The following is a 27034-nucleotide window of genomic DNA, read 5'->3' as shown; positions in this document are numbered from 1 at the left end:
TCTCAAATGCTATGAAGTAAATTATTATCCTCATTTTACAGATAAAGAAAGGAAAGCTCATACAATATTTATTAATTTGCAGAACAGAAATTTAAAGCCAATGCTCTTTCCAAAACTTTTGGACTTTGGTGAGCAAAGAGGTATTCTATTTGGTTTTGTAGGCAATTAATGTCCATTGAATAAACCAAAGAATAAAGGTGCCCTAGGTGTTCCGCTCAGACTGCCACCGTGCAGTGAATTACAGAGAGCCCTGGAAGATGCGGTCAGGACCACTCGGGTATCTGGCTGTTTGGCATCAGCCACCAGCTCCACAGAGAAGGGCTCCCACCCAGGTATGCGGTAACAATGATACAAACAACACCGATGCTATAAATAAGGCAGGGCATGGTTAACCTCAGGTTAGTGCACTTGGCAGGTGACCTTGCTCAAGATCTGGCAGCCCCTAATTACCAAACTCACTCTGATGACAATGACAGAAAACAGTCGATGCTGCTTCTCCCTGGAGCTGTAGTCTCAACACCAAGCTAGGCCTGACCTTTCCTTCTTCACTTTTTCTGATCTGGCTGCTCACCACCCAGCTTGCAGTACACAGTGCCATCCCTACCACTTTGTTTTCTTCCTTGTATGTTGTTTATTACAAAAGTAGCACATTAATTTTATTAAAGATACAAAGGATGCAAAAAGAGAACAAAATGTGAAAGCCGTTCTTTCCTCCTCACCACACTCCCAGCAATACCCTGGTCAAAGGTAACTCCAGCCAGCACTTCATCCTTCTAGTTGGTCTTTTGGTACCTCTACTGGCATAAGGTATATATGAACCTGTAGCTTTCTTTTTTCATAAGGTATTTAATCATCCTCTGTGGCTGGTCCTGTAATCTGCTTTTTTCATTCAGTGGGGCATAGTTCTCAATGTTGTAAATTTACAGGGTTATAATTTTCTTTAAAGATTTTATTTACTTATATTTAGAGAGAGGGGAAAGGAAGGAGAAAGAGAGGGAGAGAAACAGTGATCAGTTGCCTCTCTCACTGCCCCGACCACAGACTTGGCCCGCAACCCAGGCATGTGCCCTGACTGGGAATCGAACTGGCAGTATCTCAGTCTGCAGCCTGTTGATCAGTCCACTGAGCCACACCAAACAGGGCACAGTGTTATAAATTTGCAGAGTCCTCTAATGAAGCAATATGTATGCATTTACATGTGGGAGGACACATAAAATTAGTGATTTACCAGTTCATATTATCATTTTTATATACAAATACTCCTTTATATTGTGTTGACCTTTTAAAATCATAGAAGTAGGTACAGTAATTATTAATTAATCTCATTTCTGGATAATAAAGAGAAGATTAACAATTTTTAAAGGGTACATGGTCTGATAGCTGAGAATCACATGAGGTTCCTTCTCTTAAAGTTCTCCACAGCAATTCGTAACATGAAACCACTTTTCTTTAATCACACAGACATTGGGGTGTTTCCCTGCGGCCCTGCAGTGGACTTGGCGGCCTGTCCTGCCTCATCTGCGCATCTCCTGTGAGGACACTCCCCCAAGTGGGGCTGCTGCGAAGCTTATAGAGGAGAGCTGTGGAGCTGGCACCTTCTGAGTCAGGGAAGGTGTTGGTGACAGACGACAGAGAGCAGCTCGGGCTAACTTCAGCAGAAGAGCGTTCTGGCAGGGCGTTCAGTGGCTCAGAGAATGGACAGGACTGCTGGAGAACCAGGGTGGAGAAGTGAGCGGGGACCTGGGGAGATGAAGAAGCAGAGTGAGAATTTAGCCTGGTGCTGCAACAGCAGGAGTATGTGTTGAAGGGTGGGAGGGAGTGGGGGGCTGCTGCTAGTGGCACTGGCTGGTGCTGTTTCTGGCCCTTGACACTTCTGCCCTGGCAATAATCTCCAGGTTCTCAGACATCAATGTGCCACCTCCTGATGCAAAACTCCTGAGTGAGAACGTCTGATTGGCTGAGTCTGTGTCATACGTCAGTGCCCTGGTTGCCAAGAGACAAAGGAGAGAAACAACTGTGCCCCTTGTGACTTGCAGTTTGGGGTATCTCAAACCACCCCATATTTCCTCAGATAGCAGGAAGAGGACCACTGTACTGCCAGAAGGAATTAATTTTCAAGGAAAGGCCTCTTAATTTCTGCTTCCTTTAGATTTTCTTCCTTCCTTCCTTCCTTCCTTCCTTCCTTCCTTCCTTCCTTCCTTCCTTCCTTCCTTCCTTTCTTTCTTTCTTTCTTTCTTTCTTTCTTCCTTTCTTTCTTTCTTTGGTTTTCTTATCAGAGAGAGTGGAAGGGAGGGAGAAAGAGGAGAGAAACATCAATGTGTGAGAGATACATTGATCAGTTGCTTCTCACACACCCCCAACTGGCCCAAAACCCAGGCATGTGCCCTGACTGGGAATCAAACCAATGACCTTTTGGTTCACAGGCCGGCACTCCATCCACTGAGCCACATCAGCCAGGGCTGCTTCTTTTTTTTATCATCCTCCACCAGCTTTATTAGGTAGATACAAAATATCCTGTGCATTGCAGGGAGCAGGGAAAGGAAAGTGCAGTTGGCTGAAACCTGTAAATGTTACCGTAGAAGGAGAAACAGTCCCTGCAGATGGGGTTAAGGCGAGGGTCTTGCCATAGAGAAAATACCCTGGGTTATCCAAGTGGGCCCTGAATGCTGTCTCGGTGTCCTTACACGAGAGGCAACTGGAAGGCAGCCTCGGACGGAAGAGAAGAAGGCAGTGTGGCCACGGAGGCAGAGACTAGAGTGACAAGACCACGGATCAAGGGATGCCAGCGGCCACCAGAAGCTGGAAGGATTCTCCCTGCTGACACCTCCGTTTCCACCCAGCGATCCTGATTTCAGACGTCTGCCCTCCTGAACACCGAAAGCATGCATTTCCCTTACTCTAAGCCACCAAGTTTGTGGGAATTTGTTACAGCAGCCCCAGAAAACACAAAGAGAACGTGGAAAAAATTGAAAGTATTTGTATCTTTAAAACAAAATTGAAGGAAGGAAAAGAGTGGGGGACAGAAAAGAGAGAAAGAAAGAAAAAGGAAAGAAACCAAGCCACGCAGTTGGTAAGCTAATGAATGTGATATTAGTCATCTACCACACAAAGGGGTGGAAGGCAAAGAAATTAATTCTCAAAGCCATTTGTCTTTTGAAAATAAATCCAGGATTAAAGTAGGACAGACTGAGTAACACAGGCAAAAGTAATAACTCTGTTAATCCCTCTAAACCGGATATATAAGCCCCTGACAAATACAGCAGGAGGTCCTGTAGGAAGTTCGGATTTCTTTACTGCTGAGATGGTTCTAACAAGAGAAAGAAAGGGACACAGGCTGTGTGTGACTCAGGAAATGAATTTGTTTTCAGATAATTGCTTCCTAATGTAGCGATGATGTGAGTGTGAGTCATCCTGATAGCCTTCCCATGCTGAGCCAATAAGCGAGAACACGAAGTCTGCTCAACCCCAAAAATAACTGTGGGAAAAAGTTCGGAGTGAAGTGCACAGGACTGACTTGGAGCCACTCTTGTGTGAAAGGGTGATGCCCTGAGAAAACCTGAAACTGCAGTGGATGGGGTGGCTCTAGACATTTGCTTCCTGTTGTGTCTTGTTGCTGTTGGGAAAGAGCAGGCACATCTGGAGGGGAAGCTTTCCAGAAGTATGAGGTCACTGGCAGCAAATCAGAACCTCTTCTTCTTTCAGTCTCCGAGGGCTTGAAGGGCTGTGCCCCAGGAGGCAATGGAACTCCAGCTGTGCATGGCCTTGATCTTTCAGCAGAGTCAGAAGGCCACTGGCAGGGGCCCGTATAGAACTGACTGAGCTTCTGCTAAATCAATAAAGGCCATGCAGAGCTGGAGGCCGATCGATCATCTTGTAGGTAGTGCTGGTTGACCACTGAAGGGTGGAAAGTGTTATTGAACAGAAATCCACCCACCTGATGCTATCAGAGCCAAACACCAGACACCGAGGACTGCAGTGGAGAAATACTGGCTATTTTATTATGAATGCTGCCATCCAGGAGAACGGGAAGCAGATTCTCAAAAGCCTGAACTGTCTGATGGTGGATAGGTTACAGATTATATAGGGCAAAATCACAAGACACTTTGGGTTCAGGGCTCAGGATCATGCTGGGAGCTGACTGGAAGGAGGTGAGGTAAGGGTCATAAATCATTTCTTCTGGTCTTGAGAACAGTTCTGAGCTCTGTTCCTGTATCCCTCTTTCTGGTTTCATGGGAAAGTAGCGGAGGAATTTTTCTTCCTTAGGTTTAAGTTAGGTCAAGATGTTATCTTTAGCCTGCAGAGGTCCGGGCCTTGTGATCTTCAGTCAGGTCTGGCTACTACCCTTTGGTGCCTCAGGGGTTTCTGATTATAGCGGGGAGAGGCTAGTCTCAGGAGGATATAGAGAGAGATGATTTCTAGAGCTAGGATTGAAAGCTAAATTTAGGCAGTTTTTAGGACCCTTGGTTTCAAAAGGAAGAGAATGAGACTCAGACCCTGCTCACAACCCAAATGTGTAGCTAAGACACACCCAGTTAAAGGGTGATGGGGATGGAGCACATGGAAAGTATCACACTGGCACAACACAGGACTCAAGCTGAAGTGCTTAACAATTAGTGGATAGGAATGAACATATTCTTTCCTTGCATTAGCATGTGGTTCCAGGGATTTGAGAAGGTGGCTGTAGCCTGCGCTCATTCTGCTGTGGGACTTGGCTGTTTAATCAGTGAGTAAATCACCTATGGGCAGAGATTTGGGCTAAAATCCCAGAGGAATACAAAAGCAGAGGGTCCCTGATCCTGAAGGATTTTGGCAGTTCAGCTGGGAAAATGGGTGGCCAAGAAACATCAGTATGCAGTGCAATGAAAGCAAATTGTGTGCTCCTGCCTGTCACTGCCACAGGAGTTTATTCATTCATTCACTGAACTTCTAGTCATTAGGTGCCAGCTTGGTGCTGAGCACTCTTTTGGGTACTGGAATACAGCAGTGAACAAACCAAACCAAATTCCCTGCCTCGTAGAGCTTATATCCTGATGTATGGTTTGGAAACCATACCTTACAATGTATGGTTTGGAAAGTCAGATACGTGTGAGATACTACTACTAGCACTGATGGGGAGATCAGGTGCGTGAGTCAGGAGCCCGGGGAAGAAACCTGGGCCAGAGTCCAGGACGCAGAGCAGGGTGACGTCAGTGTGGGCTGGGAGTGCTGCAGGGAGCAGCAGAGGGTTGCGTGGGTCCTTGAAGGATGCTCAGAATTTGGAAGGAGCATGAGGAACTGGAGAGGAGGCAGGAAAGGCAGACACAGAATGACTGAGTTGGGATCAGGGATGTGGAGGTGGGAGAGGTGGATTAGTGGAGGAAAGAGGGTGGGTCAGGCTGTGGAAGGCTGAAAAGTCAGGAAAAGTTTGACTTATTGTCCAAGCATATGTTCATGACATAGTCTTTCCTATAAGTCAGCCAGGCAACTGCTCAGCTAGCTGCCTGCAAAGCGGCCCAGAGCCAAGGAATAGACAAGAGTCACACATAGTAACTGTGCAATTCACTCAGCTCTTATTGAATGAACATCAACATACATTAATATCCTACTCACGCTCTAACAGTCAAAGGGAAACATAATACATACACATGGCAATCAATGGGAGATAATGAACCCGAGCCCCAGAGTCTCAACCTGCAGGTTCAGGAGACAGCATGGTGGGCAAAGGAGTCATCCGTGCCTTGCAAGGAAGGACCTCCGGAGCCAGGTGAGCAGCAGGGCAGACAAAGTCTTCAGTCCAGCAGGGCACAGCCTCCAGTGGCCAGTGCCAAGGGAGGTCAGAGTGGCATGGAGCGGCACTCAGGGATGTGGAGCTCGGCTGTCTCTGCAGTGGTCTGGAGCCTGCCTTAGTTATACCTTGAAAGTGGTGTGCTCCACCCTTTGGGATCTTTTTGATAAATGTCTGGGCATCCCGATGCCAAGTGTGGAATTTGCCCAGGGGTCTATCTATGGGTGGTCCCGCTCCACAGATACAGTTATTCTGGTCATGTGGGCAGAGATTTTAAGTGTGTCTCCTTGCCAGACCTGTCTGCTCTGACTTAGGTAGTTTTCCTCTTGAACCAAAGTGTCATGCCTGACTGGCAGCCATTTCAGTTGACATAAGTGACTCCACTTTGTTTTATATACTTTTGCTATCTTGATTGGACCAATGCCACTATATTGGTCCTGCCCTCCACACTTATTGGCACTGGCTTGCTACAGGTGTAGACAGTGAGTGCAGGTGTGGACAGTGAGGAACTAGTAACAGGAAGTATCTGGAGCCACTCTGGCTAGTCCTGCCTCCAGCCCCAGCCCCTCCCACTGTATCCACAGCCTCTTTCCCCATTTCTTTCCTGTTCATCCATTTCCTCTGTCTGATTTACTTTCTTCATTACTGTGTGTCTTCTTCTTCTTTCCCATCTGCCTCCTTTATCCCTTCCTTGGACAGTTCCTTTCCTGCCTCCTTTATGTTATTCTCATCCCCTCATGTCCCATAATGAATGAAAAAAACCAGGAGAACAAAAAAAATTATTCTGATCAAAGAGGACTGGAAGGAATGTGTCCTTAGAGAATCAGTCCTTGACAGAGAGCTAACTCTGTGTTAATTCTCTCCGGCTGGGTGAGTTCTGCCAGGCACCTGAGCTTGCCTGTGTCACCTGACCACTTCCTGTAACACAACCTTGGAAATAGCTGCTCTTTCCAAACGCTTACACGGTAAGGTGATAAAGATGTGAGCTTCCTTGTTAACTGTGCAGTGAGAGCAATATGAGAGAAAGTACATGGGAATCAGCATACTTGTGTTTTTAAAGTTGCTTTTTAAGAGTCTTATAAATTAGGCAGATTGTGCATACAGTTCAGATAGGTTTGATCTTGTATCATGATAGTGAAGGACCTGATAGAAAGTGCATGCTTCCTCATGTTTTATTTATTCTTTCCCCCTAAAAGTAAAGCAAGCTAATTGCGATGCACTTGAGAAATGAAGAAAAAAATAAGGAAGAAAAAAACCAATTATTGTATCATTCAGAGATGATCACAGTGAATCAGTTTTTGCTCCATAGCAACCAACTCCACCACCTGGACAGCTCACAACAGCAACATTTGTTTTTCTCCTTCCTGTGTCCACTGAGGCTCTGAGTACTCAGCGGCGTTTGGGTTCAGGGTGAGCTGGAGTAAGTGTGCTGCACTGGCCTGTGTTTTTTCATTTGCCTCAGACCAGCAGCTATGAGGAGATATTTTTTCTTATTAAGATGACAAGAGTGCAAAAGGGTGAGCAGAAAAACATGATGCCTTTTAAAGTCTTCACTTGAAACTAGTATACCATAACTCCTACCCACATACCATAAGCCAAAGCAAGTCATCTGGCCAAGTCCAATGTCAGCGAGCTGGAAAGCTCCATTGGGCCCACTCCAGAGCACTGGAAGTGCACGTAGCAGGTGGGAATGACGAGAATCCAGTCTACTACAACCACTGTTGTCATATTGATGCATCTTCTTCAAACTCTTTTATCCACTTTGCACATGGTTAAATAATTTTATAAAAATAATCTTACACCTTTTTACATCTTTGCATTCATTGCCTTTTCCCTATTCTCATCTTATAACTTCCTCTTTCAGATTCATCTTTATTCCCACGTGTTTTCTTCCTCTTTCCCATCTGTTTCCTCCTCCCCTTCCTCTGATTCTATCTTCACCCTCTGGCTCCCATAAGGAATGAAAAATACCAAGGGCATGATTTTTTACGTTTTTTAAAAGATTTTATTTGTTTATTTTTAGAGGGAGGGAGAGAGAGGGAGAAGGAGAGGGAGAGAAATATCAATGTGAGATAGAAACATTGACTGGTTGCCTCTCATACGCGCCCCAACATGAAACGAAACCTGCCACCCAGGCACGTGCCCTGACTGGGAACCAAACCCATGGCCTTCCTCTTGGCAGGACCACAACAGAGCCATACTGCTCAGGGCGTGATTTATTTTTGATTTAGGATGATGTAAGGCATCTGATAACTGAATTCAATAATATACTGCAGAAATAGAGATCTTCTAAGTGTGTAGTATATCACAGGCAGGTACAAGGAGTGCTTTCTTTGATACCACATTTCAAGGTCAGGAGAACAGTGGTTTTACCAGTATCAGCACTGTTGGTTGTTCGGGTTTTCTCTATCTTGTTTGAGTTAGTAAATGGATTAACACCATTCTACAAAGACACACCTGAATGTAAATGGATAATAGTAATCTAATGATAGATTAGGAGAAAGCAATGATAGCAGCTTAGCAAAATTCAGTCAACAAACCAGATACTCAGCTGTTTTAGAAATAACAATGGGCCCTGGCTGGTGTGGTTCAGTGGACTGAGCATTGGCCTATGAACAGAAAGGTCGCTGGTTTGATTCCTGGCAGGGCACGTGCCTGGGTTGCTGGCCAGGGGGACACGTGGGGACACGCAAGAGGCAAGTGATTGGTGTACATCACACATTGATGTTTCTCTCCCCTCTCCCCCCTCTTCCCCTCTCTCTAAAAGTGAATAAATGAAGTCTTAAAAAAGAAAAAGAAACAGCAGTGGTAGAAGTGCCATTCCACTAGACAGAATATATACATTAAAAAAATAAGTGGGCAGTAGTAATAAAATCCCTTTCATAACCGTGGAAAGTAACCCATCTGACAAATTGATTAGTTCTAAACGTGTTAGTTCTAAAACACAAAGGCAGGCACAGCCATTGGATAGCCATTATGCATACAGGATGTTAAAAATAAAGATGTAATCATTGGAGACTCGTCGGTAACACACAGATGTGGATACCTTAGTCAAATTACTAAGCCACTTTGATTATCAATCAGTTTCTCCATCTATAAAATGAGGTGGTTGGGTCAAGACATTGGCTTATTGTCATTGAGCATATTGCATAAGCAATGCGCCATCCTGAGTAGGCAATAGTCCTGGACCTTGTTCCTTTTCTCATTCATCCAGTCGGTTAGTCCCTCACTCTGCGGCTCTTAGTCTGTGACCGTCACTGAGTATACAACAGTGGACATAAATACCGCCCCTGATCTCCTGGTTCCCATTCCGATGAGCAACACAGACACTAACCAGGCAATTATAAAACACAAAGATGCCTGTTATAAAAGGGAAAGTGAAGGGTGTTCTGGAAAAAAAGAGAGGGGACTGATTACTTTTGAATGGACACTGTGCTAAGGTACTAATTTCTCATTTCACTGTTTACTCGGTCTTACAGACGGGAAGAGTGAGGGGTCAGATGATAGCTTTGTAAGCTTTAAGTGCCTGGAGCCCCTGTGGATCTTGCTAAGATTCAGATGCTAGTTCCGTAGGTCTCCGGGTAGTGCCTGAGATTCTGTTCGTCTAACAAACTCGCACTCTGAGCAGCAGGAGCCAGAATGCTTGTGTCACTGCCCCAAGGTCCTGCTGGTAAAGGTCAGCACCAGGCTCCCAGCCCAGCTTCCGTCTGACCCAAAGGCTGTGCCTTTATCACCTCTCAGAGATACTCCCCAAGAGCTCTTGCTGCTCTAAAAGTCTGATTCTGATGCCAGGTTAATTTGAGAAATGCAAAGAAAATAAAGACAGTAAGAGTTTGGCTGCTTCCTGGTGCCCCAGATATTCCCTGATGCAGGAGAATGGAGGGATGTCTGGGCACTTTCTCAGGGCAGAGGAGGCTCCTGGGGCAGGGCAGGAACAAGCTTCTGTGATAATGAAACTCCTGCATGACACTCAGAATGGTCCTTCTGTGGCCCAAAGTGTTAAAACAGAGCCAGCAGTGACCCTACTCTAAGACGTGTCCCAGAACTGGAGCAAGTGAATAAAGAAGTCCTCATAAAAAGTAAAACCATAAACTGAGCCCTTAACTGTGCGCCTGGCACTTCACATTTAATTCTTACAATAACCCTACAAGGCAGGACTGTTATGATCATCTTTACTCTGCAAATAGGGAAACGGAGGTTAAATAACTTACCCAAAGTAACACAGCTAGACAAAGCATCACCAGCATTGAAAACCAGGGCCGAGGCTTTGTGTAGGCTTACAAGCTATGTAGTATTGCTTTCTGTTAATCATTCCAACTGATTAGGAAAACGAACCGCAGTTCTGGGCCAAAGGTTCCTATACCTTCCCCCGCACAACAGCCTCCCATCAGCTCTGGTGACTTACATATATGTAATAATTTATATGACCATATGTGCAATGCCTGCCCTTTCTCCCTAACACAAGTCTGATAAAAAGACCTGCCCAGTAGCAAAAAAAAGATACAGCCTTAGGAAATCCATGAATTAACTTTTATATCATTGAAACAACACGATTCCTCTATCTTTGGTCTAGGTCTATGAGATGCTCAGTGAACCATGCCTTCCAGCAACTTAAAGTCATTTGAGCACTAATTTATACATGACAGAACTAGAAAATACAATATAATACCTCATAAAGTAATAAATCATGTCAAAGGCTTAAGCTGTGAGATAATAATCACTATTGGTTACTGACTATGATCTGTATGCTCTGTAATCTTCCCAGCAGCCCTCTGAAGGAGGTTATTACTATTCCTCTTTTCTAGATGGGGGAACAGATACTCGGACAGGAGGTAACTTGGCCCAGGCCAGGCAGCTAGTAAGGAGGAAAACCTGGGTTTGCACCAGGAAGAGGGACTGCAGCCCTCACACACGGCGGTCGCAGCCGCGGGCAGTGCCGCACCGCCTCTCTCTGAAACCCACGCTCCATGCTCTGCATTCTCGGGCAGGGGAGAGGTGTGTCTCGCTTGGAGTTAGAAAGAATGGCCTAATGAAGAAAATGGTATTTGATGAAACTTGAGCCAATAAATGAATTAGTGGCTATAATACTAGAATGTTGGCAGTAGACAAATGCTTTTGAGCTGAAATATGTTGCTTCACTAAGAGTTAGCTCTCCAAGGGTAGGGCATGTGCGTGCGTGTGTAGAACTGAGGGAATGTTGGTTGGAGAACATGGCATGAGCAATGTTTTGCCAAGAATAAGCTCAGCCTGTCTTGGGGAAATTGTGAAAAAGCCAACCTGTCAAAAATGGAGAGTTCGTTCAGTCACTCAGCAAACATTTCTTGAGTACCTATAATGTACCAGGCACTGTGTTAGGGGTTAGGGATATGAAGATGAGTAAGATACCGTCCCAGCTTTCAAATGCCTCAGTCTTGAGGGAGGTTTGGTGGGGAGGGGACAGACAGACAGACAGGGCATCGACCTGTGCCGCTCAGGCTTATAAATGGCTTGAGAAGAGTCTGGAGAAAGAGCCCAGGGGGCACAGAGGGAGAGCTGGTGGGGAACTACAGGAGAGAGAAGGTGAACAAGGCTGGGCGGGATGGGCGGGGCCTGGAGGCAGTGAGATGAAAAGGTGGAAGGGTGGCGGCGAGGACAGCGAGATCCCTGACAGAAGAGGCCGGCTGAGTCATGTTAGTGACTCAGGTGAAGCCTGGCCGGACTCCTCAGCGGCACAAGCACACTCAGGCCTGAACAGACGCCTTCAGACACGATCGTTTTGAGAGAGTAACAAGGCAGCTCTTTCCTGGGTGTTCAGACTACATTCACGAAAACACTTAAGCATCTGTGTTTCTTTTTTAACTCCCAGAGACCTAGTCATAGAAAAGAGTAGGAAAAATGGTCACCCTCTTAACATATCTGCATAGTTTTCTTCGACATCAGAAGTTTTTCCATAAATCTTCATAGAGTGCCCACCATGTGTTTCCTAACATCCAAGGTGCTAAAGACACAGCGGCGAACAAAATCCCTGACATCGTGGAGCTTACATGCAGGCAGGGGCCAGACACAGTAAAAAAACCAGATATACAAAAAAGTAGTCCCCCCTTACCCATGGTTTTGCTTTCTGTGGTTTCAGTTACTTGCGGTCAACCACAGTCCTAAAATATTAAATGGACATTTCCAGAAAGAAACAATTCAGAAGTGCTAAATTGCACACCATTCTGAGTAGCATGGAGAAATTTCACGTCCTCTTGCTGGGTCCCACCAGGGATGTGAGTCGTCTTTCTGCTCAGAGCGTCGCACTGCTCGTGCCCCTCGCCCGTCAGTCACTCGTAGCTGCCAATTTCCAGGGGTGTCAAACTCATTTTCATGGGGGCTGCATCAGCCTTGAGGTTGCCTTCCAAGGGCCGAATGTGATTTTAGGACTGTGTAAAGGTAACTGTTCCTTCACTGGGGGGGGGGCAAGGAGCTCGGCACTGCCGCCAGGTAGAAACAAGGTGCCGGGTGGATAAAACAAGGTGGAGGGCTGGATTTGGCCCGGGGGCCTTGTGTTTGCCAGCTGTGACAGACTGGTGAGGTGTTTGTGGTCAATAACCCTTGTTTTACTTAATAATGACTCCAAAGCACAAGAGTAGTTATGTTGACGGTTTGGATATGCCAAAGACAAGCCATAAAGTGCTTCCATTAATAAAAATGTGGAAGTTTTTTTTTTAAAGATATTAACTGTGGCTGAATGAGTTTTGCAGAAACCTTACAATCTTTTTTTTTAAGGATTTTATATGGATTTTTTCAGAGCACTCTTTTTTTTTGTATATTTTATTTATTTATTTTTAGAGACGGGAAGGGAGGGAGGAAGAGAGAGAGAGAAACATCAGTGTGTGGTTGCCTCCCATGTGCCCCCACTGGGGATCTGGCCCACAACCCAGGCATGTGCCTTGACTGGGAATCGAACCTGTGATGCTTTGGTTCACAGGCCTGTACTGAATCCACTGAGCCACACCAGCCAGGGCTAAAATGTGAAAGTTTTGACTTAACAAGGAAAAAAAAAAGTTGCATGCTGAGGTTGCTAAAATCTACAGTAAGAACGAATTTTCTATTTGTGAAAGTGTTAAGAAGGAAGAAAGAAATTTGTGCTGGTTTTGCTGTCACACCTCAAACTGCAAAAGTTATAGCCACAGTGCATGATAAGTGCTTAGTCAAGATGGAAAAGGCGTTACGTCCCTGCTCACGGAGACAGGAACAGAAAACGTGTTCTGATGACGGTGATGTGTTGCCCCAGAAAGCACTGAGCCTGTACCAAGACTTCAGCAAGGGATCCCTGAAACGAGTGGCACAGGCCGTTCATGGCAAGTAAATGATCCTCCTTCTGACGTGCCACCACCATCAGACAGGTGCCAGTAGCCCAGCGCTGAGTCACGGCACTGTGCGTTCACCTCACTTCAGGTCATCACATAGGTGTTCTCTCACCTCACATCAGCCCGGGACAGAGGGTGAGACAGTGCCATAGACATTTTGAGAGACCACATTCACATAACTTTTATTACAGTATATTATTATAATTGTTCTATTTCATTATCGATTATTGTTGTTAGTCTCTTACTGTGCCTAATTTATAAATCAAAGTTTTTACAGGTGTATATGTATAGGAAAAAACATGGTATATTTAGGGTTTGGTACTATCTGCGGTCTCAGGCGTCCACTGGGGGCCTTGGAATATAGCCCCAAGGATGCAGGGGTGGCGGGGAGGACTACTGTTTGTGAGGGGGTGGCCTGTAAAGGAGAAGAAGGCAAGGAAAAGGAGGAAAATGGTGCTGGGGAGGGCTATTCTGCGGGGTTAGTCAGGGAAGACCACTCTGACAGAGACACAGTGGGGCAAAGACGGAAGGGGAGCGAGGGGCTGAATGGAAGGCTGAGGGAAGTAGAGAATGAACCGAAAGAGTGAGCAGTGTGTTCAAGAAACAGCGAGGAGGCGGAGCAAGCAAGGGGAGGGCAGGGAGAGGGGAGCCCAGAGGGACCTGGGGTTGGGCCCTGCAGGAGGTCTTTGGCTTTTCCTCTGCACCAGACGGGAGCCTTGGAGAGTGTGGGCAGAGATGTGCCAGGGTCTAGTGTGCCTTTTTAAGGATCAGCCTGGCGTCTGCTTGAGGGATAGAATGCGGGAGACCTGGTGGATGGAGGGGAACCATTGGGAAGCTATTGCAAAAGCCCAGGTTAAAGCGGGTGGTGATTTGGGCTTGGGTAGTGGCAAGTGGAAATTGTGAAACACAATCATGTTTGGAGATGTTTTGAAACCCAAAAGGATTTGCTGATAGATTGGATATGAGAGAAAGTGAGTGATTGAGGATGATTCAGATCCCAAGTTTTTAGGCCCAAATAACTGGAAAAACTGCCGTTTATTAAGATGGAGAAGACTTCTTGGGGTTGGAATTCAAAAGTCTATTTTGGTACATATTAATCTGAGAAGCCTGTCACAATAGATGAAACTTGCATTCTGGGGAGAGGCCAGAGATGGAGACAGTACTTATTAAAGATGCTAATTAAAGCCACAGGACAGGGTGAGGTCATCTGGGAGGGCAGGCAGAGGTCTGGTCCTGGGGGCATGCTAGTGTGTGGAGGGGGAGCCAGGGAGGATGCAGGAGAACCAGGAGAGAGTGGCATCTTGACAGTCAATTGCTGTTGAGAGGAGAGTAAGCTAAGGACTGGGATTAGTTGTGGGATTTGGCAATGAAAAGGGTCACTGGGGACCTTGACAGAGACCCGGTTAGGTGAAACAGTGGGGACAGAAGGAAAAGCATATGGAGGAGAGGATGAGGCGGTAAGGGCTGACATCTTTTAGGAAATCTTGTGTAAAGTGCAATCAGAAATGGAATTGAAAGGGATCAAGAAGGAAGACATTATTTCATAGTTTTAGGCAATGGAAACAAACCGAAACAGAGGCAAAAACTAATCATGCAGAGGGGAGGAGGGAAGATCACTGGTCCTTCAGCTGCTGAGAGGACGGGGCCCAGTGCACATGTGTAGGGACTGGGGTATACAGAGCCTGGGCAGTTCACCCACTGTCAGAAGAGGGAAGGCCAAGATACAGTGGGTGGGTTTGCTGGTGGAACACAGGAACATTCTCTTCTGATCGCTTCTCTTTTTTCCTGCTGTTTGTGTGTAGTAACAGTGCTCTACTTTCATCAGTTCTAAGATGTATCTTCACATTTCAGCATCGGTGAAATTGGAGTCAACCTTAAAATCAGTGCAGTGTTGGTCAGTATTTATTCTTTCTCCATGCTATATGCAATATCATGCTACATACAATTGCATCCAAGGTGACTTGGATTCGGTGAACTCTGGGATGTCACTTCACTTTGGTCCCAACTGGGGTTTCCCGTTGGAGAAAGCCAAGCAGGGCCCTTGAAACTGTGGCTTGCCTTATGAGTTGAGGGGGCGATGTCAACATTTCCATTCAGAAACTCTAAGCTGAAGTTACCTCTCTGCACATATGCGTCCAGCCCAAGCCTCTTCAGAAGGATCCAGGTGCCTGGAAAGCAGGGGAGGGAGGTTGGCTTTCTGCCCACAAGCCTGATGGACCCAGGAAAAGGGAACAAACACTTGGCCTACACCTGGACCTGGGCAGACACTCCTGACTCAGAGACCAAGCACTTGCCTCCAGTCAGATACTGACTTGGGCCCACGCCCAGTGTGGCGAAGACAAGAAGTCACAGGGTCTAGGAACAGGGAACTGGGTCGTGGCGTAGCTCTTCCTCAGCTCTGTGGATTGCCAGCAGGTGTGCCCTTTATCTCTTGGGTGAGTGGAGCTGGAGCTCCAGCCCTTCTTTACTGCAGCCAAGTCTCGGAGTGGTTTGGGAGGGCCCCTCTGTCCAAACAGAGTCAAGTGTTTATCATATGCTGTGCTAAGCATCGGAGGTACAATCATAAGCAAACACAGGGCCCCTGCTCTTAGTCAGGAAGATACATTATGACAATTATAGATACACACACACATATGCATACACACACATTAAAGAAACTATGTGTCAGGACCTATTCTAAGCACTCTACAAAGATGGGCACTTGTAGTTTGTACAATAATCTAAGAACCAAGTGTTATTACTATTACCTCTGCTTTATAGATAAGAAAAATTCAGGCACAGAGAAGTTAATTAACTTGCCCAAGGTCACACAGTGCATAAGTGTTGAATTCAAGATTTAAACCCAAGCAGCTTTGCCCAAAAGTCCTAGTTCTTATTTTTAAAAGATTTTATTTATTTATCTAAATTTAGGGAGAGGGGAAGGGAGGGAGAGAGAGAGGTGGAGAAACATCAATTGGTTGCCCTTTGCACACTCCCAGTTGGGGACCTGGCCCACAACCCAGTCATGTGCGCTGACTGGGAATCAACTGGCAACCTCTCGGTTCAATCCACTGAGCCACACTAGCCAGGGTTAGTTCTAGTTCCTAACCAATGACTGTCTCTCAGTTATTTTGTCAAGCTCAGTAATTCAGATATAAAACTGCCTTTGGAAATGGAAATGACTCATCATAGGAGGGATGTTAGCATCTGACAAGTCAGTGGTAGTTTTGAGAGCTATTCAGGGAGTCTGCTGGGCACTGAGCAGTAAATAATTTGCATCTGGCACTTCCGTGATGTCTTGAAACTTGGGCTTCTCTTCCCATCCTGCTCTTGACAGCTCCCTCCTCCGCTGGCTCTTCCACCTCACCCTCACTTGCATTTTTTTTAATCTTTTTACTTGGATGTCTCAGGCTTTGCTGTTGGGGGGGGGGTGCAGTCTATTTTCTCTCTGACAGTGCTGCAGTGTCCTTGGCCAAACTCAGTCCACCACAGCACACCTGAGAGATGGCCCAGTCAGTGTGGTGGGTGGGGGAGGACGAAGGTACAGAAAGACTAGAAGTCAGATATTAAGACTAGAAGCAACTCTAGGCCAAGACTATGCCTATTCAGGCCAATGGAACAGAGTCTTTGCAAAATCTTGTCTTATCCCTTGGCTAGTTCAATGGGCTGCACGGTAGGTATTCTGAACTCGACACTTCATGGCATCCAACCCGTGGCCCGCAGGCTACATGTGGCCCAGGATGGCTATGAATTCAGCCCAACACAAAATCATAAATTTACTTACAACCTTTTCTTTTTTTTTGCTCATCAGTTCTCGTTAGTGTTTGTGTATTTAATGCGCAGCCCAAGACAATTCTTCCAGTGTGGCCCAGAGACGCCACAAGTTTGGACAACCCACGTTCCTTCCCTACTTTCCGAGTCGCCAAGCCTGTTTCCAGTGCAGATCTCCTTTGGCGTCAAGAGCAAAACCCCCAGGGGGCTTTCCTGGCTGAACACAGCTGCTCCCAAACGGTCTTCAAAGCTGCACTTCAGTTTGCCAGACGCTGAAGTCCCTCACTCCTCGGTGAGTCATTTGCATTTCTAAAGTGAGTTTCATTGCAGAGTGAGTGGGCTGAACTGTGGGTGTGTGTAGCAGCTGGTAGAACTGGAGAGACAGAGCTGGGCTTCTTTGTGTTTGAAATGCCAGACTCCTCCACCACGTCTTTTTCCTCTCTGAGGAGGAGGGCAAGACAGTTTTATATGCAGTGCCTGGTTGCTGTTCTTCAAGAACCCAAATGTGAATCCCTGGACACACCTAATGCCATCCTTGAGCTCCAAAGCCAAAATTGGCCTGCTGTATTTTCCCCTAAGCAATAGGTCCTTCATTTCTAATTAGAGCACAAAAAATTCAGGGATGCACCTGGTAACACCAGCAGTTAGTGTTACTAGAAATGCTTCCACTATAGGGTTATGAGTTAGGCATCTGTTTCTGAAACTGCTTCTGGCACATGGTATGTCTAACAAGAAGACAATACTTGTCTCTATTTCATAAGATACAATGAAGGTTATGTGAGTTTATAATACAGCATGTTACCTATTATGATCATTGTTTTTCTTTCAAAATTGCTATTCCTTCTATATTGGCCCAACAATTCTATTAGCTGAGAACTTGAGAAGTTTTATAATTAATTCTATTTAGAATGAATTTTGGCTTTAAGTAGGGCAGAAACCAATTCAGTCCCTTCTTGTAGAGTCCAGTAGTTATGGTGGATCTGAATTTGGGAAATCAGGCTGATACCAGAGCCAGCACTGCCTGCCCCAGCCCAGCCCAGCCCAGCACCTCCCCCGGCTCCCTCAGCTTGGCTGGAAAGGCTCTGTGGGTGTTCTGCAGGCCCTTCCTTCAAATGCTAATGAAAGCTCACAAATGCTAAATAGCAGAACCAAACTAGTTTCTGCTGCCCTGAGCAGCTGGGAATGACTGTACTATTTTTCCTACCCTGAATTTCCTAGGCGCTCCTTTCTCCGCATCCCCACCCGTCCGTATTTAAATGGCCGAGAACCGGCCCACTGCTGTAACTCTTCTCTCTGGCCTGTGTAGCCCTAAACTACCTTTCACAGCAAATCCACACACCCTGCCTCTCCAGGCCTATTTTCACAGGCCTTCGTCATTCTCTGCAGTTTCACCAGGCACTTCAGGCAAACAACAGCTTCCTACCAGCCCCTACCCAGTGCTGGCCACGCCCTCCAGCACTTTGAATGCTCACAATGTTCTTGTAAGGTCAGTTTACTGTTCCATTTTGTAGATGAGTCAACAGAGACCCGGGTGAACCAGTGACAGAGCCGAGGTTTAAGCCGAGGCTGTAGGACTCCCTGTCCCAGCCCTGGAGAAGTGCCGTGCTGGCCTGTTTGAATCCATCTGGTCCAGGCCTGCTTTGTTCCTGTGGCCTTCGGGCTAAAGCTTCTGCTTGGACTTGCACATACACATGCTAATCATCAGGGAAATTCTGCTGTGGCTTAAGGAGATGAGGAAAGTATGTAATCTTTACCAAAGGTTTGGAGGAACCTCTGACAGCAACTAGCACAGTCCCCCTTAACCCCTGCTGGTGCCCAGGTGTCTGCCTGCATGGTCAGTAACCTTCTGCCCTTCCCATTTCCCTTCCTTTACTTAAAAGAGGCTGAAGTCTGTGTTGTTGTTGTTGTTGTTTTTAGAGAAAGAAAGAGAAAGAAGCATTGATTTGTAGTTCTCTTTATTTATACCTTTATTGATTGGTTTTTAAATTGATTTTTAGAGAGAGAAAAATATTGATTTATTGTTCCACTTATTTGTGTATTTATTGGTCATTTTTTGTTTGTGCCCTGATTGGGGATCAAACCTGCAACTTTAGTATATCAGGATGATGCTCTAACCAACTGAGCTACCTGGCAAGGGCTTCCCTAAGGTGGATTATAGGTACCACTAAGGCTCCCATCTTCTTGGTTGACAACTTCCTGATCAATAAACCATTCCTTACTTCAAACTCTCAAGTTTTGAGTTTTGGCCTTTTGAAGCATCAAACACACAGATAAGAAAAGGGTTCATGAAGGCTACAGGAGATGGAGTTATTTGAGGGAGACCTCTAACGTGGCCCTGTTGGAGGGCCACAGCTTCTCCCCCACCCCCTCTCTTTCCCAAGCCCCTGGTGGGGCTTGTGCCCTGGAACTAACTGCAGGTAGCTTTCCCCTCACAGCACTGAGGGCACACGCTGGCTTCAGCTCCTCCTCTGATGTCCCTGAGTGGTTTTTGTAGGTGCATCTGTCTCACGCACCCAGAGTGGCTTTGTGGGGCTGTAAGATCTGGGCTCCCTCTGGCCCAGACAGTCAGTCTATCAGATCCCAGGATGATGGTCTAACACTGCGGGGTTGCAGAAGGAACACCTTTAGCCGATGAGGCATGACATGATGGGATGATTTGTCTAAAAACAATGCGATCTATTTAAGACCAGTTATAATGTGACCTTTCAGTGTGGTTAGTGACAGCAACAATTAGAATTCCCTACATTTCTATATTGCTTTTCCAAAGGATGTTTATGCCCATTTATTTTCCTGTTTCACCATCACAACCACCCTGTGGGCTGACAGCTTGAATGGTAATATGACCATTTCACATACGAGAGACCCTACACTGAGAGGTCTCCCGATGTGCTTGCTTTCCTGTGGTTAAGAAGGACTCAGGACTCTGTGGCAGGTGTCCTACTCCAGCGATACATCCACCGTGACGAAACCACTCTGCTGAGAAAGATCTCCATAGTCCTTATGCAGAGATTTACTGACTCTGTGCTTAACTCACACTTCAGAATCACAGCTCCCCATCTCTTTGGTTCTTCTCGCCTCCATGAAAAATCCTTTCCCTCCTCCAATGCTTGAGCAAGTAAATATTCACATTTGGGCAGAATTATCAAATTAGTAAAGATTTCTACAAGTAGTAACACCCAATGCTGGCGAAGATGTGGGGAGATAGACACACTCACACACTGCTGATGGGAAAATAAACTAGAGCATTGTTTCTGAGGAGCAATTTGCTAATCATTAAACTTTTTAAAATAAACAGAATTTTTGATGTAGCAAATCTAGCTGTCTCTAAATATATTTTATCTAAATAAATTGTTTGAGACTATAGAAAGAAATGCATGTACCAAGATATGTTTATTTTTGTTATCTAAAACAACAACAAAAACCTGAGATCTGGATATTCTATGCCATGTTAAATAAATTAAGAACTATGCAGAACATGGAATATTCTGCCATACTTTAAAATATGGCCCTGGCTGGTGTGGCTCAGTGGATAGAGCACTGGCCTGTGAGCTGAAAGGTTGGCGGTTTGATTCCCAGTCAAGCACACATGCTTGAGTTGAGGGCTAGGTCCTGCTTGGGGGAGATCATGTTTCCCTCTCACCTCAGTGCTTCCCTCTTTCTGTTTCTCCTGTCCTTCCCCTCTCTCTCAAAAATGAGTACATAAGTAAAACCTTAAAAAAATAAAATACAAAATGGTACTATGGCAGAATATTTTAGAATTTGAGGAAATGTTCACTATGCTGTTGATTGGAGAAAACTAAGTAACAAAACACTTATGCAATGTAATTTTAATCTTATTTTTTAAAAGAGAGCTCTAACTGGAAAGATGTACATTAAACCTTTAAGAGTAGTTATCTCCAGACCTTTCTTTCCTTTTTCTCCCCCCACCGCCTTCCATTCCCTTTGTTCCTTTTTCTTTCTTTCTTTTTTGTTTTTTTTTTTGCATTTTCCAGTCTTTTTATAAAATTAAAAAATATGGATGTTTAGCCCTGGCCACTGTGGCTCAGCTGGGTGTCGTCCTGCAAACCTAAAGGTGGTCGGTTTGATTCTCGGTCAAGGCACATACATGCCTGGGCTGCAGGTTCGGTCCCTGTTTGGGGTACATGCAAGAGGCAACTGATTGATGCTTCTGTCTCACATGGTTCTCTTCCTCTCCTTCTACCTCCCTTCTTCTCTCTGTAGAATCGATTAAAAATTAAATATATATGTTTATTGATTTTAGAGAAAGAGATAGAGAGAAACATCGATGTGAAAGAGAAACAATGATCAGCTGCCTCCTGTACACGCCCTGAGTGGTGATTGAACCTACAACCCAGGCACATGCCAGGACCGGGAATCAAATTGCTAACCTTGGGTGTGTGGGACAACACCCCAACCAACCGAGCCACACCAGCCAGGGTGAATTTTACAATAACCTTAATCATCACATGTTGCATTTGTAATCAAAAAGGACAACTATTTTTTCTTTAGATGAGACTACGACTCCACCATTCAGGAACCATTGCAAGTGGCAGGTGCAGCTTGTGGCAGAGATGGTAGGCAGAGAAGACAGAACTAGTTTACAGCCGCCCAAACTGGAGAAGAACTATATTCTGGGATTGCAATGCCTCTTTTGGGCGGAGGGCACTATTTAAAGAGGACGGTGTGAATGATTTTACCAGGAAAGTTAACCATTAGCCTTTTTTGAAATGGGCTAGTGGTTAGATTAGGTGAGCTCTGACTCCCTTCTGACTCAGAGAGCTCTGGAGAGGAGCAAGCTAGCCATGTCTGTCTCTGGCACCCCCTCCTGTCCCACAGTAAGCCTGGGGGTGCCCCCACCCACCAGACTCTCTCTTGGAAGGCTTCGTTCCCCATGCTCTCATCTTGTCTCCCTGAAGTGTTCCTTTACTGCACTGACTGATTAGAGCTGGAGATGACCTTGGGGAGACCTGAGGGGGTGTCTCAGTCCCCCAGTGTCTGTCATCTCTTCAACAGGGGACCAGAGGGGCCTGGATGACAGCCAAAGGCTGGACCAGGAATGGAGGTCTCTCAGCTAACCAGAGCCTTTCTAGGCCCAAAGAAATAATTTTGAATAATGATTTCAGGCATTAGTGAGCAACTACTGTCTAGGCTTGCCATCCTTGGTTGGTTGGTTGGTTGGTTGGTTGGTTGGTTTGTGTGCACGTGCTTGTGTGTTTTGTTTTATTTTACTTTTTAGGGTTTTTTTTGTTTCTGCCGTTCAAATGACTGGGGAAGCTGTTTTTGAGAAAAGAATTATGAGGACTTCCAAATTGGGCTGGAACTGTGGGTGGGCATTGTGTCACCTGGAGGAGTATGGAGTTGGTCATGACTCATGGGAAGTGCAGCCACAATCTCGCCTTTCTTAACAGGATAATGTTGAGGGGAGCAGAACTGGCACCCCACACTGCACAAAACGTCAGGTGATGGCATCTGTGCCAGTGATTGCTTAATGCAATAAGCACACTATGGGAGCGAGGTATGGAGAGTAACCTTATGCCACATGGTGATTAAAAAGGTGGGAAGGGTGGATTGGTGGGGCTGACACACCCACTTAGGCAGCACTTGTGAAAGTGTATCTCTCTTCTCTTCAAGTTTTTCTCTCCCTGTGTCGTCTTCCACCTATGACTCCTCCCTGGAGGACTCTCTTTTAAAATGTGTGTGTGTGTGTGTGTGTGTGTGTGTGTGTGTGTGTGTGTCTCCTAGAAAGACCAGCCTGCCAATATCAGTGATGTAGAGATAGGGTCCAGAATTGTTGATTCAACCTTCAGTGCCCTCAGGATCGAGTGTCTTTCATGGTAAACTCAAGCCCTTCACAGATAAGTCCTTCCTGTCTTTCTAGTTTTATCCCTAGCTGCCGTCCCTAGCCGCCGTCCTTCGTGTAGTCTGGGTTCCCATTGCAGTGTTCCCCAAACGCACCACACTTTTGTACTGTTCTTTCTGTTGGGTGCAGGGTTTGTCCCTACCCTCTTGTACCTGGAATATCAGAGACCAGTTAGCTGTCCACTGAGCTCCTTTCCTCTTCCTTCTGGGCACATAGCCTCCCTTCCAGTGAGCTGTGGCCACGTGACTGACTTCTGCTCACTGGACCTGAGCCAGGGCTGTGGATATGTTATATGCACATTCCTTCACGTCTTTTGCTTCTGCCATGAGTTGAAGATGGCAGAGTTCTGAGATGGGAGAAGCCCAGCTTGTTTATCCTCACGTGTAGAAGAGCCTCGCACTAAACATAGCCTTGGTGTTTGGCTTTGAGTAAGGAATAAACATCTATTTCAGTGAACCACTGCGACTTGGAGATTTATCTGTTATGGCATCTAGCCTTACCTTAAATAATATACCTGGTGAACTATTCACTATCCAAAGCCCTCTTCAGATGCCCCTGCTTTATAGGAAGCCATTTCTGACTTCTCTAGGCAGGAGTGATTTTTTTTCTGTGTGTCCACAGCCACTCAAAGGTGCGTTGCTTACTGACAACCTCCCTCCCCCTCACCCGAGCCACCCAATGCTTGTCTGTTTTCACATTTCTCTTCATGTTTGACCATCAACTCAGTGGAGGCAGAGAGACTGATCTTTGCAATTCTAGATTCTACCTCATTCTGTGTGCTAGATACTGTTCTAGAGTTGGGAATGTAGCAGTGAACAGATTTAAAACTCCCTGTCCTCTACATTTTAAAGGTTGACTTTTGCAGTGTTTTCAACAGTTGCTTTCCTATATTTTAAGAAAAGTGATTTAAATTGGAACTTAAATAATAACTTGACTTTACAGGGGTGGGCAAAAGTAGATTTAGAGTTGTTCATATGGAAAATAATACAGTAACTAATAAATAAAAATACAAGAACAAACCTGTGTTTTGCCCATGCACAACTTTTGCCCCACCCTGTAAAGAGATGAGTGTGTAAGAGGCAGTTGCCAGCTTTAGATGGTGTTACTTCACAGATCCTTTCAAAAATATTACAAACAAATAAACAAACAAATTAAAAATCCTTTGTTCTCATGGAGCTGACATTGCAATGGGGGAGCTAGATAGTAAATTAATACATGCAGGACATCAATACCAGTGATACATGCTATAGAGGAAAATAAAGCATGGAATGAGGATGAGGAGAATGGGGTGGAAGTGTGATTTTAAATAAGGCATTCTTAGAAGGCCCCACTGAGAAGATAGCATTTTAGCAAACACCTGAAGGAAGTGAGGACTGAAACTATGCAGGTGTTTGAGATAAAAACATTCCAGGCAAAGAACAGCAAGTACAAAAGAATGGCAAGGGGGTGTGCATGGCTGCAGCGGAATGAGTGATGGGAATGGAGGAGATGAAGTCAGGAAGGTTGGGCGCGTGCACAAGTGTGTGTGTGTGTGTGTGTGTGTGTGTGTGTGTGTGTGAATGGGGTAGGAGTACAGGATGTATAAACCTTCAACAGACCTTGGTTTGAACTAAGAGGGAAATGGGAGCTACTTCTGTATTTTAAGCAAGGAAGTGATCTGATGCATAGGTTCCCTCTGACCTCTATGTTGAGAGAAGGTTGTGTGAAGGTTGTGTAAAGGTTATGGGCAAAATGAGAGAGAGAAGCTATAAATCTATTGTGATAATTATGGCAAAAGATAATAGTTATTTAGACCAAGGTAGTATTTGGGGTACATTTTTAAGGTAGGATTTGCTGATGAATCAGATGTGGAATATAAGTCAAGGATAACTCCAAGGTTTTTTATTTGAGCCACTGCAAGGATTGAGTTGCTACTTAAGGAGACGAGGAGACTATGAGAAGAGTGGTGTGATCTGAAATTTAGTTTTGGGCTTATGCCTGGTATGATTACAGTCATGTTCAAGTGGAGATGTTGAGTGGCTGAATGGATGTTACATGTCTGGAATGGAGAAATCAGGGCTAGAAATACAAACTTGGGAGCTCTCAGCATGTAGATTTATTTAAAACCACAGGAGATGAATGTATATTGAAAAGAAGTTCAAGGACAAACCTGGGGCACTCCAGAGTGTGAAAGTCTCTGAGTGGGAATCAGAAAAGAACCCATTCTGAGTTGCCAGTGAGGTGGGAGGAGAATCAGGACAAGAGAGGTCCTGGAAGCCGAGCGAACACAGCATTCAAGGAGAGATCAGTTGTGTCAAATTCCATAGTCAGACTGAGTAACATGAAGACTGAGATTAGAACAAAGGATTTAGCATGTAAAGGTCACAGCTAACCTTGTCCAGAATGTTTGTTCAACGAATTGGTGAGTGAATGAATGTAGCCTTTTCTCCATCGACATCTGACCAGGACCAAGAGTGCAGGAACCATATCGCTGTTTCTCCAGAAGAGTTTGATAAATGACTGTAGAACTGGTGGAATGAAATGGCTTTTCCCTCAGTGTCTGGCCTACCCCAGTTCCAATTTTATTCCTTAGAATTGTAGACTATGGGAAACGGCATGAAGGCCCCAGTTCCTGGAAGCCAGGATATCTGGACTTACTTGCCTGTGGTGATTTTGCTGTGCTCTTCGACAGGGGCATCGAAAACCCCAAACCCTTCAGGGCAAAGCAGTCATCGATGTCTAAAGAGTAAATCTTGTAGTCCAAAAGTCACAGGAAAACATCTGCAAACTACTGGATGTAAATCAGATAGTCAGGCTGCTGGGTTATAGTCATTCTTTTTTAAAAAATAACTTTTGTTTATTTATTTTTAGAGAGAGGGAAAGGGACAGAGGAAGAGAGGGAGGGGAACGTGGATGTGAGAGAGAAACACTGGGCATGGGGGGGGCTGTGCTAGGGCAGTGCTGCTTCCCTGGGTGTGGTCTTCGTCCTTGGATGTCGGGGGAGGTAGAGGGGAGGGAGGCCTCTACCCCTTCCTCTGTGTAGGAAGATGGTGCCCAAGGCCCAGAGCATTATGGCAGAGGATGTCTCCAAGGGCACCTTGCTGTGACAAGCTGTATATTTGCCCGTTGGGTCATGATAACATGGAAGACCATCAGCTAGAGTGCTTTAAAGCAAAGGGAGTGCTGTGCATGAACTGTGAAAAATCCAACATGCCCAGCAGCCTTTTGAAGACTGTAGCACTCTGTTTGGAGAATGTTATCGCTGTATATGCCATCTGTTTGACAAAGACAAGTAGCAGCACCCTTGGGAAAACCATGGAATTTGTAGGATTGGTCCAAAGGAAGATTTTTCTCACTGTTTGAAATGTAACTTATGCCTAGCTCTGAATCTCCAAGGAAAGCATAAGTATATTGAAAATGTTTCTTGGCAGAACAGTCCAATATATTTGGAGGACATCTGCACATCTTGTGTTGCCCATGTCCTGCCATCTGGACATTTTTACGTAGAATGTGTTATGAAGAAACGTTGAAAGAAGCCACAGGTGTCCTTTACATATGCACTCTGCTGTAGACGCAACTGGGTACTGGAGACATCTGGATGATGAGGGCGCACAGACTCCTATGCCGTCAGAATGTCAGCACGTGACTGCAGTGGAAGATCTACAGTCCAGTTCCATATGTCAGGCGTGAAGTGTAATGCTAGTGAGTCCTCTGATGCTGCTGAAGCTGGAGGTAGTAGAATTTCACTAGATCAGCAACAACCAGCCTGTGCTGCCCTGGAAAACTCGGCGTTTCTGACAGTAAAGGCCATCTTTAGTGTCCTACTGGCATCGTGCATTCAAATCTATGCATTAGAGTTGATGGGTTTTGCACTAGTGTTGCAGCATAAAGTCGTATTGCAAATACTCAAGGATTCAAGGTCTCTTTACAGAATTGTCATAGCTCTATATTTAACGAAAGCCCCTGAGCTTGTGGTTTGATTGAAAATTCCTTTAGCATCAGTTGTTTGGAAGCCAATGATGTTGCCACTGAAATTCACATATATAGAAATGTGTTATACTTTCATGGAACTTTCCTTTATGTGGCACTGTGCACACAGAATTTATTTCTGGTTTGATAGAACTGTAAGTCATTCTCAAGTATTATTCCTGACTTTTTAAGGCCTATGCTATAATAAAATTATGTTCTATCTTACTGTTAAAAACTAATTACATATGCTTTTGAATTTCCCAAGATAGTCCTTTGGATCTTTAAATGTGAATTTTGACATAATAACTGCTAATAAAATTTTATTGAAACAGTGTTTTATAGAAAGCTTTTTCCAAGGCTATCTGTTTTTGACTCAATTAG

At 45.3% G+C, this 27034-nt stretch overlaps 1 pseudogene; it reads left to right on the top strand.

The window, feature by feature from the left end:
- Positions 1–12941: 12941 nt before the first annotated feature.
- On the top strand, positions 12942–26664 carry LOC123824944 (annotated as a pseudogene).
- The last annotated feature ends 370 nt before the right edge of the window (positions 26665–27034 follow it).

This window comes from Phyllostomus hastatus, unplaced genomic scaffold, assembly GCF_019186645.2.
Source record: "Phyllostomus hastatus isolate PE091 unplaced genomic scaffold, TTU_PhHast_1.1 phas_contig_58, whole genome shotgun sequence".
NCBI lineage: Eukaryota > Metazoa > Chordata > Mammalia > Chiroptera > Phyllostomidae > Phyllostomus > Phyllostomus hastatus.
The sequence above is the reverse complement of the archived record's forward strand: the minus strand, read 5'-3'. Positions and strand labels throughout refer to the sequence as shown.